This window comes from Pristiophorus japonicus, chromosome 19 (genome assembly GCF_044704955.1).
Source record: "Pristiophorus japonicus isolate sPriJap1 chromosome 19, sPriJap1.hap1, whole genome shotgun sequence".
NCBI lineage: Eukaryota > Metazoa > Chordata > Chondrichthyes > Pristiophoridae > Pristiophorus > Pristiophorus japonicus.
Genome location: NC_091995.1, coordinates 74280067 through 74291031, shown reverse-complemented (window position 1 = coordinate 74291031; position 10965 = coordinate 74280067).

Here is a 10965-nt window from a genome sequence, read left to right as displayed (position 1 = left end):
CTCTCTCCATTCTCCCTCACTCGCTCTCTCTCTTCTTTCTCTCTTTTCTTTCCTTTCTCTGCCTCTCTCTCCTTACTCTCTCTCCTTACTCTCTCTCCTTACTCTCTCAACTTTCTCTCTCCTTTCTTTCTCTCTCCTTTCTTTCTCTCTCCTTTCTTTCTCTCTCTCTCTCCTTTCTCTCTCTACTTTCTCACTCTACTTTCTCACTCTACTTTCTCACTCTTTACTTTCTATCTCTCTCCTTTATCTCCACTTCCTTCTCTCTACTTTCCCTTATCTCTATTTTCTCTCCTTTCTCTCTCTCTCTCTCTTTATTGTATCACTTTCTCATTTCTCTTTCTCTCCTTTCTCTATCTCACTTTTTAAATTATCTCCTTTCCCTCTCTCCTTTTTCTCTCCTTTCTCTTTCTCGATCCTAACTCTTGTTCGCTCTCTCCTTTTTCTCTCTCTCGCTCTCTCTCCTTTCTTTCTCTCCTTTCTCGCTCTCTTCCCTCTCTCCTTTCTCCTTTCTCCTTTCCATGTCTCTCCTTTCTCTCTCATTTTTCTCCCTCTCCATTCCCTTATCTGTATTTTTTCTTACTTCTCTTTCTTCTTTCTATCTAACTTCTTTCTATCTTTCTCCTTTCTTTCCCTCCTTTCTCTCCTTACTCTCTCAACTTTCTCTCTCCTTTCTTTCTCTCTCCTTTCAATTATTAAGGATGTCATAGCAACGCATTTGGAAAATGGTGACATGATAGGTCCAAGTCAGCATGGATTTGTGAAAGGGAAATCATGCTTGACAAATCTTCTGGAATTTTTTGAGGATGTTTCCAGTAAAGTGGACAAAGGAGAACCAGTTGATGTGGTATATTTGGACTTTCAGAAGGCTTTCGACAAGGTCCCACACAAGAGATTAATGTGCAAAGTTAAAGCACATGGGATTGGGGGTAGTGTGCTGACGTGGATTGAGAACTGGTTGTCAGACAGGAAGCAAAGAGTAGGAGTAAATGGGTACTTTTCAGAATGGCAGGCAGTGACTAGTGGGGTACCGCAAGGTTCTGTGCTGGGGCCCCAGCTGTTTACATTGTACATTAATGATTTAGACGAGGGGATTAAATGCAGTATTTCCAAATTTGCGGATGACACTAAGTTGGGTGGCAGTGTGAGCTGCGAGGAGGATGCTATGAGGCTGCAGAGTGACTTGGATAGGTTAGGTGAGTGGGCAAATGCATGGCAGATGAAGTATAATGTGGATAAATGTGAGGTTATCCACTTTGGTGGTAAAAACAGAGAGACAGACTATTATCTGAATGGTGACAGATTAGGAAAAGGGAAGGTGCAACGAGACCTGGGTGTCATGGTACATCAGTCATTGAAGGTTGGCATGCAGGTACAGCAGGCGGTTAAGAAAGCAAATGGCATGTTGGCCTACATAGCGAGGGGATTTGAGTACAGGGGCAGGGAGGTGTTGCTACAGTTGTACAGGGCCTTGGTGAGGCCACACCTGGAGTATTGTGTACAGTTTTGGTCTCCTAACTTGAGGAAGGACATTCTTGCTATTGAGGGAGTGCAGTGAAGATTCACCAGACTGATTCCCGGGATGGTGGGACTGACCTATCAAGAAAGAGTGGATCAACTGGGCTTGTATTCACTGGAGTGCAGAAGAATGAGAGGGGACCTCATAGAAACGTTTAAAATTCTGACGGGTTTAGACAGTTTAGATGCAGGAAGAATGTTCCCAATGTTGGGGAAGTCCAGAACCAGGGGTCACAGTCTAAGGATAAGGGGTAAGCCATTTAGGACCGAGATGAGGAGGAACTTCTTCACCCAGAGAGTAGTGAACCTGTGGAATTTTCTACCACAGAAAGTAGTTGAGGTCAATTCACTAAATATATTCAAAAGGGAGTTAGATGAGGTCCTTACTACTAGGGGGATCAAGGGGTATGGCGAGAAAGCAGAAAGGGGGTACTGATGTTTCATGTTCAGCCATGAACTCATTGAATGGCGGTGCAGGCTAGAAGGGCTGAATGGCCTGCTCCTGCACCTATTTTCTATGTTTCTATGTTTCTCTATCTCTCTCTTTTTTTCTCATTTTCTCTGTTCTCTCCTCTCTCTCCAGTCTCTTTTCTTTCTCCTCTCTCCTATCTCACTCTCCTTTTATTTTCCTTTCTCTCTCCTTTCTCCCCATCTTCTTTACCTCTGTCTCTCCTTTCACTGTCTCTCTCTCTCTCTCTCTCTCTCACACACACTCTCCTTTGTCTTTCTCCCTATTCTTTCTCTCACTCTCTCCTTCCTCTTGCTCTCTACTGTCTCTCTCTTTCTCCTTCCTCTCCCTCTCTTTATTGTTCTGTTTCCTTTCTCTCTTTCTCCATTCTCTCTCTCTCTCTCTCTCTCCTTGCTCACTCTCTCCTTACTTCGTCTCTTCTTTCTCTCCCTTCTTTCTTTTCTCTGCCTCTCTCTCTTTACACTCTCTCAACGTTCTCTCTCCTTTCTCTCTCTCTCTCTCCTTTCTCTCTCTCCTTTCTCTCTTTCCTTTCTCACGCTCTCCTTTCTCACTCTCTACTTTCTCATGCTCTCCTTTCTCACTCTCTCCTTTCTCTCCATTATCTCCCCTTTCTCTCTCACTTTATTATATCACTTTCTACTTTATCTTTCTCTCCTTTCTCTATCTCACTCTTGCTTTTTTCCTTCTCTCTCCTTTCTCTCTCTCTTGTTTCTCTTTCTCGCTCTCTCCTTTTTGTCTCTCTCGCTCTCTCTCCTTTCTTTCACTCCTTTTGTGCTCTCTTCACTCTCTCCTTTCTCTGTCTCTCTTTTCTCTCTCCTTTTCTCTCCATTCCCTTATCTGTATTTTCTCTTATTTCTCTCTCTTCTTTCTATCTCTCTTCTTTCTATCTTTCTCCATTCTCTCTCCTTTCCCTATTTTCGCCTTTTCCTTTTTTCTCATTTTCTCCATTCTTTCCTCTCTCTCTCTCTCTCCTTTCTCCCTCGCTCTCCCTCTCTCCTTTCTCTCCATTGCTCCTTTCTATCTCTCCTTTCTCTCCTTTTTCTCTCCTTTCTCTCTCTCTCTCTCCTTTCTCTCTCTCACTATCTTTCTCTTGTTTGTCTTCGCGCTCCTTCCTCTTGCTCTCTCTCCCGTTCTCTCTCTCTCTCTCCCTCCTTTCTCCCTCCTTTTTCTCTCTTTTCTTTCTCGCTCTCTTTTCTCATTCTCTCCTTTCTCTCTCTTTCTCTCTCTCTCTCGCTCTCTCTCTCATGCTCTCTATCTCTCTCTTACCCTCTCTCTCCTTTCTCTTTCTCTTTTCTCTCTCTCTCCTTTCCCTTTCTCTCGCTCCTTCCTCCTCTCTCTCTTCACTCTTTTCTCTTTTCACACTCTCTGTCCTTTCACTCTCCTTTCTGTCTCTCTTGCTTCTCTTTCTTGCTCCTAAATCTTGCCCGTTCTTTCCTTTTTCTCTCTCGCTCTCTCCGTTCACTCTCTCTCCTTTCTCTCTCTCCTTTTCTACCTCTCATTTCTCTCTCTCTCCTTTCTCTACTTTCAATCTCTTCATCCTCTCAACTTTCTCTCCCGCCTTTCTCTCTCTCTCTCCCTCCTTTCTCCCTCTATCTTTCTGTCCTTTCTCGCTCTCCTCCCTCTCTCCTTTCTCCGTCTCTCTTTTCTCGCTCATTTTTCTTTCTCTCCTTCCCCTTATATTTATTTTCTCTTATTTCTCTCTCTATCACTCTTCTTTCTATCTTTCTCCTTTCTCTCTCTCTCCATCCTCTATTTTCTAATTTTCTCCATTCTCTCCTCTCTCTTTCTCCTTTCTCTCTATCCATTCTCTTTCTCTCCTTTCCTCTTTCTCTCCTTTTGCTCTCTCTGCTTTTTTCTCTCTCTCTCCTTTCTTTCTCTCTCTCTCTTCTTTCTCCCACTCTCCCTCTTTCCTTTCTCTCTATTGCTCCTTTCTCTCTATCTCTCCTTTCTCTCCTTTTCTCTCCTTTCTATCTCTCTCCCGCCTTTCTCTCTCTCCTTTCTCGCTCTCTTCCCTCTCTCCTTTCTCTATCTCTCCTTTATCTGTCCCTCCTTTCTCTCTCTCCTTTCTCTCTCTCTCCTTTCTCTCTCTCCTTTCTCATGCTCTCCTTTCTCACTCTCTCTTTTCTCTCCATTATCTCCCCTTTCTCTCTCGCTCTCCTTTCCCTTACCTCTATTTTCTCTCCTTTCACTCTCTCTCTTTATTCTATCACTTTCTACTTTCTCTTTCTCTCCTTTCTCTATCCCACTCTCCCTTTTCTCATTCTCTCTCTCCTTTCTCTCTCTCTCTTGTTTCTCTTTCTCGCTCTCTTCTTTTTGTCTCTCACGCTCTCTCTCCTTTCTTTCATTCCTTTCTTGCTCTCTTCCCTCTCTCCTTTCTCTGTCTCTCTTTTCTCTCTCCTTTTCTCTCCATTCCCTTATCTGTATTTTCTCTTATTTCTCTCTCTTCTTTCTATCTCTCTTCTTTCTATCTTTCTCCATTCTCTCTCCTTTCCCTATTTTCGCCTTTTCCTTTTTTCTCATTTTCTCCATTCTTTCCTCTCTCTCTCTCTCTCCTTTCTCCCTCGCTCTCCCTCTCTCCTTTCTCTCCATTGCTCCTTTCTATCTCTCCTTTCTCTCCTTTTTCTCTCCTTTCTCTCTCTCTCTCTCCTTTCTCTCTCTCACTATCTTTCTCTTGTTTGTCTTCGCGCTCCTTCCTCTTGCTCTCTCTCCCGTTCTCTCTCTCTCTCTCCCTCCTTTCTCCCTCCTTTTTCTCTCTTTTCTTTCTCGCTCTCTTTTCTCATTCTCTCCTTTCTCTCTCTTTCTCTCTCTCTCTCGCTCTCTCTCTCATGCTCTCTATCTCTCTCTTACCCTCTCTCTCCTTTCTCTTTCTCTTTTCTCTCTCTCTCCTTTCCCTTTCTCTCGCTCCTTCCTCCTCTCTCTCTTCACTCTTTTCTCTTTTCACACTCTCTGTCCTTTCACTCTCCTTTCTGTCTCTCTTGCTTCTCTTTCTTGCTCCTAAATCTTGCCCGTTCTTTCCTTTTTCTCTCTCGCTCTCTCCGTTCACTCTCTCTCCTTTCTCTCTCTCCTTTTCTACCTCTCATTTCTCTCTCTCTCCTTTCTCTACTTTCAATCTCTTCATCCTCTCAACTTTCTCTCCCGCCTTTCTCTCTCTCTCTCCCTCCTTTCTCCCTCTATCTTTCTGTCCTTTCTCGCTCTCCTCCCTCTCTCCTTTCTCCGTCTCTCTTTTCTCGCTCATTTTTCTTTCTCTCCTTCCCCTTATATTTATTTTCTCTTATTTCTCTCTCTATCACTCTTCTTTCTATCTTTCTCCTTTCTCTCTCTCTCCATCCTCTATTTTCTAATTTTCTCCATTCTCTCCTCTCTCTTTCTCCTTTCTCTCTATCCATTCTCTTTCTCTCCTTTCCTCTTTCTCTCCTTTTGCTCTCTCTGCTTTTTCTCTCTCTCTCTCCTTTCTTTCTCTCTCTCTCTTCTTTCTCCCACTCTCCCTCTTTCCTTTCTCTCTATTGCTCCTTTCTCTCTATCTCTCCTTTCTCTCCTTTTCTCTCCTTTCTATCTCTCTCCCGCCTTTCTCTCTCTCCTTTCTCGCTCTCTTCCCTCTCTCCTTTCTCTATCTCTCCTTTATCTGTCCCTCCTTTCTCTCTCTCCTTTCTCTCTCTCTCCTTTCTCTCTCTCCTTTCTCTCTCTCCTTTCTCATGCTCTCCTTTCTCACTCTCTCTTTTCTCTCCATTATCTCCCCTTTCTCTCTCGCTCTCCTTTCCCTTACCTCTATTTTCTCTCCTTTCACTCTCTCTCTTTATTCTATCACTTTCTACTTTCTCTTTCTCTCCTTTCTCTATCCCACTCTCCCTTTTCTCATTCTCTCTCTCCTTTCTCTCTCTCTCTTGTTTCTCTTTCTCGCTCTCTTCTTTTTGTCTCTCACGCTCTCTCTCCTTTCTTTCATTCCTTTCTTGCTCTCTTCCCTCTCTCCTTTCTCTGTCTCTCTTTTCTCTCTCCTTTTCTCTCCATTCCCTTATCTGTATTTTCTCTTATTTCTCTCTCTCCTTTCTCTATCTCACTCTTTCTCTCCTTTTTATTTCCCTGTCTCTCCTTTTTCTCTTTCTCCTTTCCCTCATCTGTATGTTCTCCTATTTCTCTCTCTCCTTTCTCTCTCACTCTCTCTCCTTTCTCATTTCCTTTTCTCTCTCGCTCCTTTCTCTTTCTCTTTCTCTCTCTTATTTCTCTCTCTCCTTTCTCTCTCTCTATTCTCTATCACTTTTCTCTCTCTATCTCCTTTCTTTCCTATCTTTCTCTCTCTTCTTTTTCTCTCTTTCTCTGTGTTCTTTCCTTTCACTCCCTCCTATCTGTCTCTCTCCTTTCTCTATATCACTCCGTTCTCTTTCTCTCATTGTTCTGTCCCTCCTCTCACTCCTTCCTCCTCTCTCACTCTTTTCTCTTTTCACACTCTCTCTCCTTTCACTCTCTCCTTTCTCTCTCACTTGTTTCTCTTTCTCGCTCCTAATCTTGCTCGCTCTCTCCTTTTTCTCTCTCTCTCCGTTCACTCTCTCTCCTTTCTCTCTCTCATTTTCTACCTCTCCTTTCTCTCCTTTCAATCTCTCCATCCTCTCAACTTTCTCTCCCGACGTTCTCTCTCTCTCTCTCCTTTCTCTCTCTCCTTTCTCTCCTTTCTCACTCTCCTTCCTCTCTCCTTTCTCCATCTCTCCTTTCTCACTCATTTTTCTCTCTCTCTCCTTTCCCTTATATTTATTTTCCCTTATTTCTCTTTCCATCTCTCTTCTTTCTATCTTTCTCCTTTCTCTCTCTCCATCCTCTATTTTCTCATTTTCTTCAATCTCTCCTCTCTCTTTATCCTTTCTCTCTCTCTCTCCTTTCTCCCTCTCTCCTTTCTCTCTTTCTCTCCTTTTGCTCTCTCTGCTTTCGCTCTCTCTATCTCCTTTCTCTCTCTCTCCCCTCTCATTTCTCTTTCCTTTCACTCTCTCCATTCTCACTCTCCTTTCTCTCTCCCTTCTATCCTTTCTCCCTCTCGCTCTCTCTCCTTTCACGCTCTTCTTGCTCTCCTTTCCCTCTCCTTTCTCTCTCTCCTTTCTCTCTTTCTCTCCTTTCTCTCTCTCTCCTTTATCTGTCTCTCCTTCTCTCTCCTTTCTCTCTCTCGCTCCTTTTCATCTCTCCTTTCTCTCTTTTCTCTCTCTCCCTTCTCTCTCTCTCCTTTCTCTCTCTCCTTTCTCTCTCTCCTTTCTCACGCTCTCCTTTCTCGCTCTCTCCTTTCTCTCCATGATCTCCCCTTTCTCTCTCGCTCTCCTTTCCCTTAACTCTATTTTCTCTCCTTTCTTTCTCTCTTTATTCTATCACTTTCTACTTTCTCTTTCTCTCCTTTCTCTATCTCACTCTCGCTTTCCTCATTCTCTCTCTCCTTTCTCTCTCTCTCTAGTTTCTCTTCCTCACGCTCTCCTTTTGGTCTCTCTCGCTCTCTCTCTCCTTTCTTTCACTCCTTTCTTGCTCTCTTCACTCTCTCCTTTCTCTGTCTCTCTTTTCTCCCTCCTTTTTCCTCCTTTCCCTTATCTGTATTTTCTCTTATTTCTCTGTCTTCTTTCTATCACTCTTCTTTCTATCTTTCTCCATTATCTCTCATTTCCCTATCTTTCCTTTTTTCTAATTTTCTCCATTCTTTCCTCTCTCTCTCTCTCTCTCCTTTCTCCCTCACTCTCCCTCTCTCCTTTCTCTCTGTTGCTTCTTTCTATCTCTCCTTTCTCTCCTTTTTCTCTCCTTTCTATCTCTCTCTCTCCATTCTCTCTCTCTCACTATCTTTCTCTTGTTTGTCTTTCACACTCCTTCCTCTTGCTCTCTCTCCCATTCTCTCTCTCTCTCCCTCCTTTCTCCCTTCTTTTTCTCTCTTTTCTTTCTCGCTCTCTTTTCTCATTCTCTCCTTTCTCTCTCTCTCTCTCTCTCTCTCTCTCTCTCTCATGCTCTTTATCTCTCTCTTACCCTCTCTCTCCTTTCTCTTTCTCTTTTCTCTTTCCTTTCCCTTTCTCTCGCTCCTTCCTCCTCTCTTTTCTCTCTTTTCTCTTTTCACACTCTCTATCCTTACACTCTCCTTTCTCTCTCTCTTGCTTCTCTTTCTCGCTCCTAAATCTTGCCCATTCTCTTCTTTTTCTCTCTCTCTCTCTCCGTTCACTCTCTCTCCTTTCTCTCTCTCCTTTTCTACCTCTCATTTCTCTCTCTCCTTTCTCTCCTTTCAATCTCTCCATCCTCTCAACTTTCTCTCCTGCCTTTCTCTCTCTCTTTCCCTCCTTTCTCCCTCTATCTTTCTCTCCTTTCTCGCTCTCCTCCCTCTCTCCTTTTTCCGTCTCTCTTTTCTCGTTCATTTTTCTTTCTCTCCTTTCCCTTATATTTATTTTCTCTTATTTCTCTCTCTCTTTTTCTATCTTTCTTCTTTCTCTCTCTCTCCATCCTCTATTTTCTCATTTTCTCCATTCTCTCCTCTCTCTTTCTCCTTTCTCTCTATTCTTTCTCTTTCTCTCCTTTCTCTCTTTCTTCCCTTTTGCTCTCTCTGCTTTCTCTCTCTCGCTCCTTTCTTTCTCTCTCTCTCTTCTTTCTCCCACTCTCACTCTCTCCTTTCTCTCTATTGCTCCTTTCTCTCTATCTCTCCTTTCTCTCCTTTTCTCTCCTTTCTAACTCTCTCTCCTTTCTCTCCTTTCTCGCTCTCTTCCTTCTCTCCTTTCTCTATCTCTCCTTTATCTGTCTCTCCTTTCTCTCTCTCTCCTTTCTCTCTCTCCTTTCTCACGCTCTCCTTTCTCGCTCTCTCCTTTTTCTCCATTATCTCCCCTTTCTCTCTCGTTCTCCTTTCCCTTACCTCTATTTTCTCTCCTTTCTCTCTCTCTCTTTATTCTATCATTTTCTACTTTCTCTTTCTCTCCTTTCTCTATCCCACTCTCCCTTTTCTCATTCTCTCTCTCCTTTCTCTCTCTCTCTTGTTTCTCTTTCTCGCTCTCTCCTTTTTGTCTCTCACACTCTCTCTCCTTTCTTTCATTCCTTTCTTGCTCTCTTCCCTCTCTCCTTTCTCTGTCTCTCTTTTCTCTCTCCTTTTCTCTCCTTTCCCTTATCTGTATTTTCTCTTATTTCTCTCTCTTCTTTCTATCTCTCTTCTTTCTATCTTTCTCCATTCTCTCTCCTTTCCCTATCTTCCTCTTTTTTCTCATTTTCTCCATTCTTTCCTCTCTTTCCCTCTCTCCTCTCTCTCTATTGCTCCTTTCTCTCTATCTCTCCCTTCTCTCCTTTTTCTCTCCTTTCTATCTCTCTCTCTCCTTTCTCCCTCTCACTCTCTTTCTCTTGTTTGTCTTTCACGCTCCTTCCTCTTGCTCTCTCTCCCGTTCTATCTCTCCGTTCTCTCTCCAACCTTTCTCCCTCCTTTTTCTCTCTTTTCTTTCTCGCTCTCTTTTCTCATTCTCTCCTTTCTCTCTCTCTCTCTCTCCTTTCTCTCTCCCTCCATCCTCTATTTTCTCATTTTCTCCTTTCTCTCCTCTCTCTTTATCGTTTCTCTCTCTCTCCTTTTTCTCTCTCTCTCCTTTGTCTCTCTCTCTCTCCTTTTGCTGTCTCTGCTTTCTCTCTCTCTACCTCCTTCTCTCTCTCTCCCTCCCTCCTTTCTCTTTCCTTTCACTCTCTCCATTCTCACTCTCCTTTCTCTCTCCCATCTATCCTTTCTCTCCCTCACTCTCTCTCTCTCCATTCATTCTCTTCTTGCTCTCTCTCCTTTCCCTCTCTTTTCTCTCTCTCCTTTCTCTCTTTCTCTCCTTTCTCTATCTCTCCTTTATCTGTTTCTCCTTTCTCTCTCTCCTTTCTCTCTCTCTCTTCTTTCTATCTCCTCTTTCTCTCTTTTCTCTCTCTCCTTTCTCTCTCTTCTTTCTCATGCTCTCCTTTCTTGCTCTCTCCTTTCTCTCCATTATCTCCCCTTTCTCTCTCGCTCTCCTTTCCCTTACCTCTATTTTCTCTCCTTTCTCTCTCTCTTTATTCTATCACTTTCTACTTTCTCTTTCTCTCCTTTCACTATCTCACTCTTGCTTTTCTCGTTCTCTCTCTCCTTTCTCTCTGTCTCTTGTTTCTCTTTCTCACGCTCTCCTTTTGGTCTCTCACGCTCTCTCTCTCCTTCCTTTCACTCCTTTCTTGCTCTCTTCCTTCTCTCCTTTCTCTGTCTCTCTTTTCTCTCTCCTTTTCTCTCCTTTCCCTTATCTGTATTTTCTCTTATTTCTCTCTCTTCTTTCTATCTCTCTTCTTTCTATCTTTCTCCATTCTCTCTCCTTTCCCTATCTTTCTCTTTTTTCTCATTTTCTCCGTTCTTTCCTCTCTCTCTCTCTCTCCATTCTCCCTCTCTCTTCCACTCTCCTTTTTCTCTACTGCGCCTTTCTCTCTATCTCTCCCTTCTCTCCTTTTTCTCTCCTTTCTATCTCTCTCTCTCCTTTCTCTCTCTTCTTTCTCTCTCTCCTTTCTCACGCTCTCCTTTCTCGCGCTCTCCTTTCTCTCCATGATCTCCCCTTTCTCTCTCGCTCTCCTTTCCCTTACCTCTATTTTCTCTCCTTTCTTTCTCTCTTTATTCTATCACTTTCTACTTTCTCTTTCTCTCCTTTCTCTATCTCACTCTTGCTTTCCTCGTTCTCCCTCTCCTTTCTCTCTCTCTCTTGTTTCTCTTTCTCACACTCTCCTTTTGGTCTCTCTCACTCTCTCTCTCCTTTCTTTCACTCCTTTCTTGCTCTCTTCACTCTCTCCTTTCTCTGTCTCTCTTTTCTCTCTCCTTTTTCCTCCTTTCCCTTATCTGTATTTTCTCTTATTTCTCTGTCTTCTTTCTATCTTTCTTCTTTCTATCTTTCTCCATTCTCTCTCCTTTCCCTATCTTTCCTTTTTTCTCATTTTCTCCATTCTTTCCTCTCTCTCTCTCTCCTTTCTCCCTCACTCTCCCTATCTCCTTTCTCTCTATTGCTCCTTTCTATCTCCCC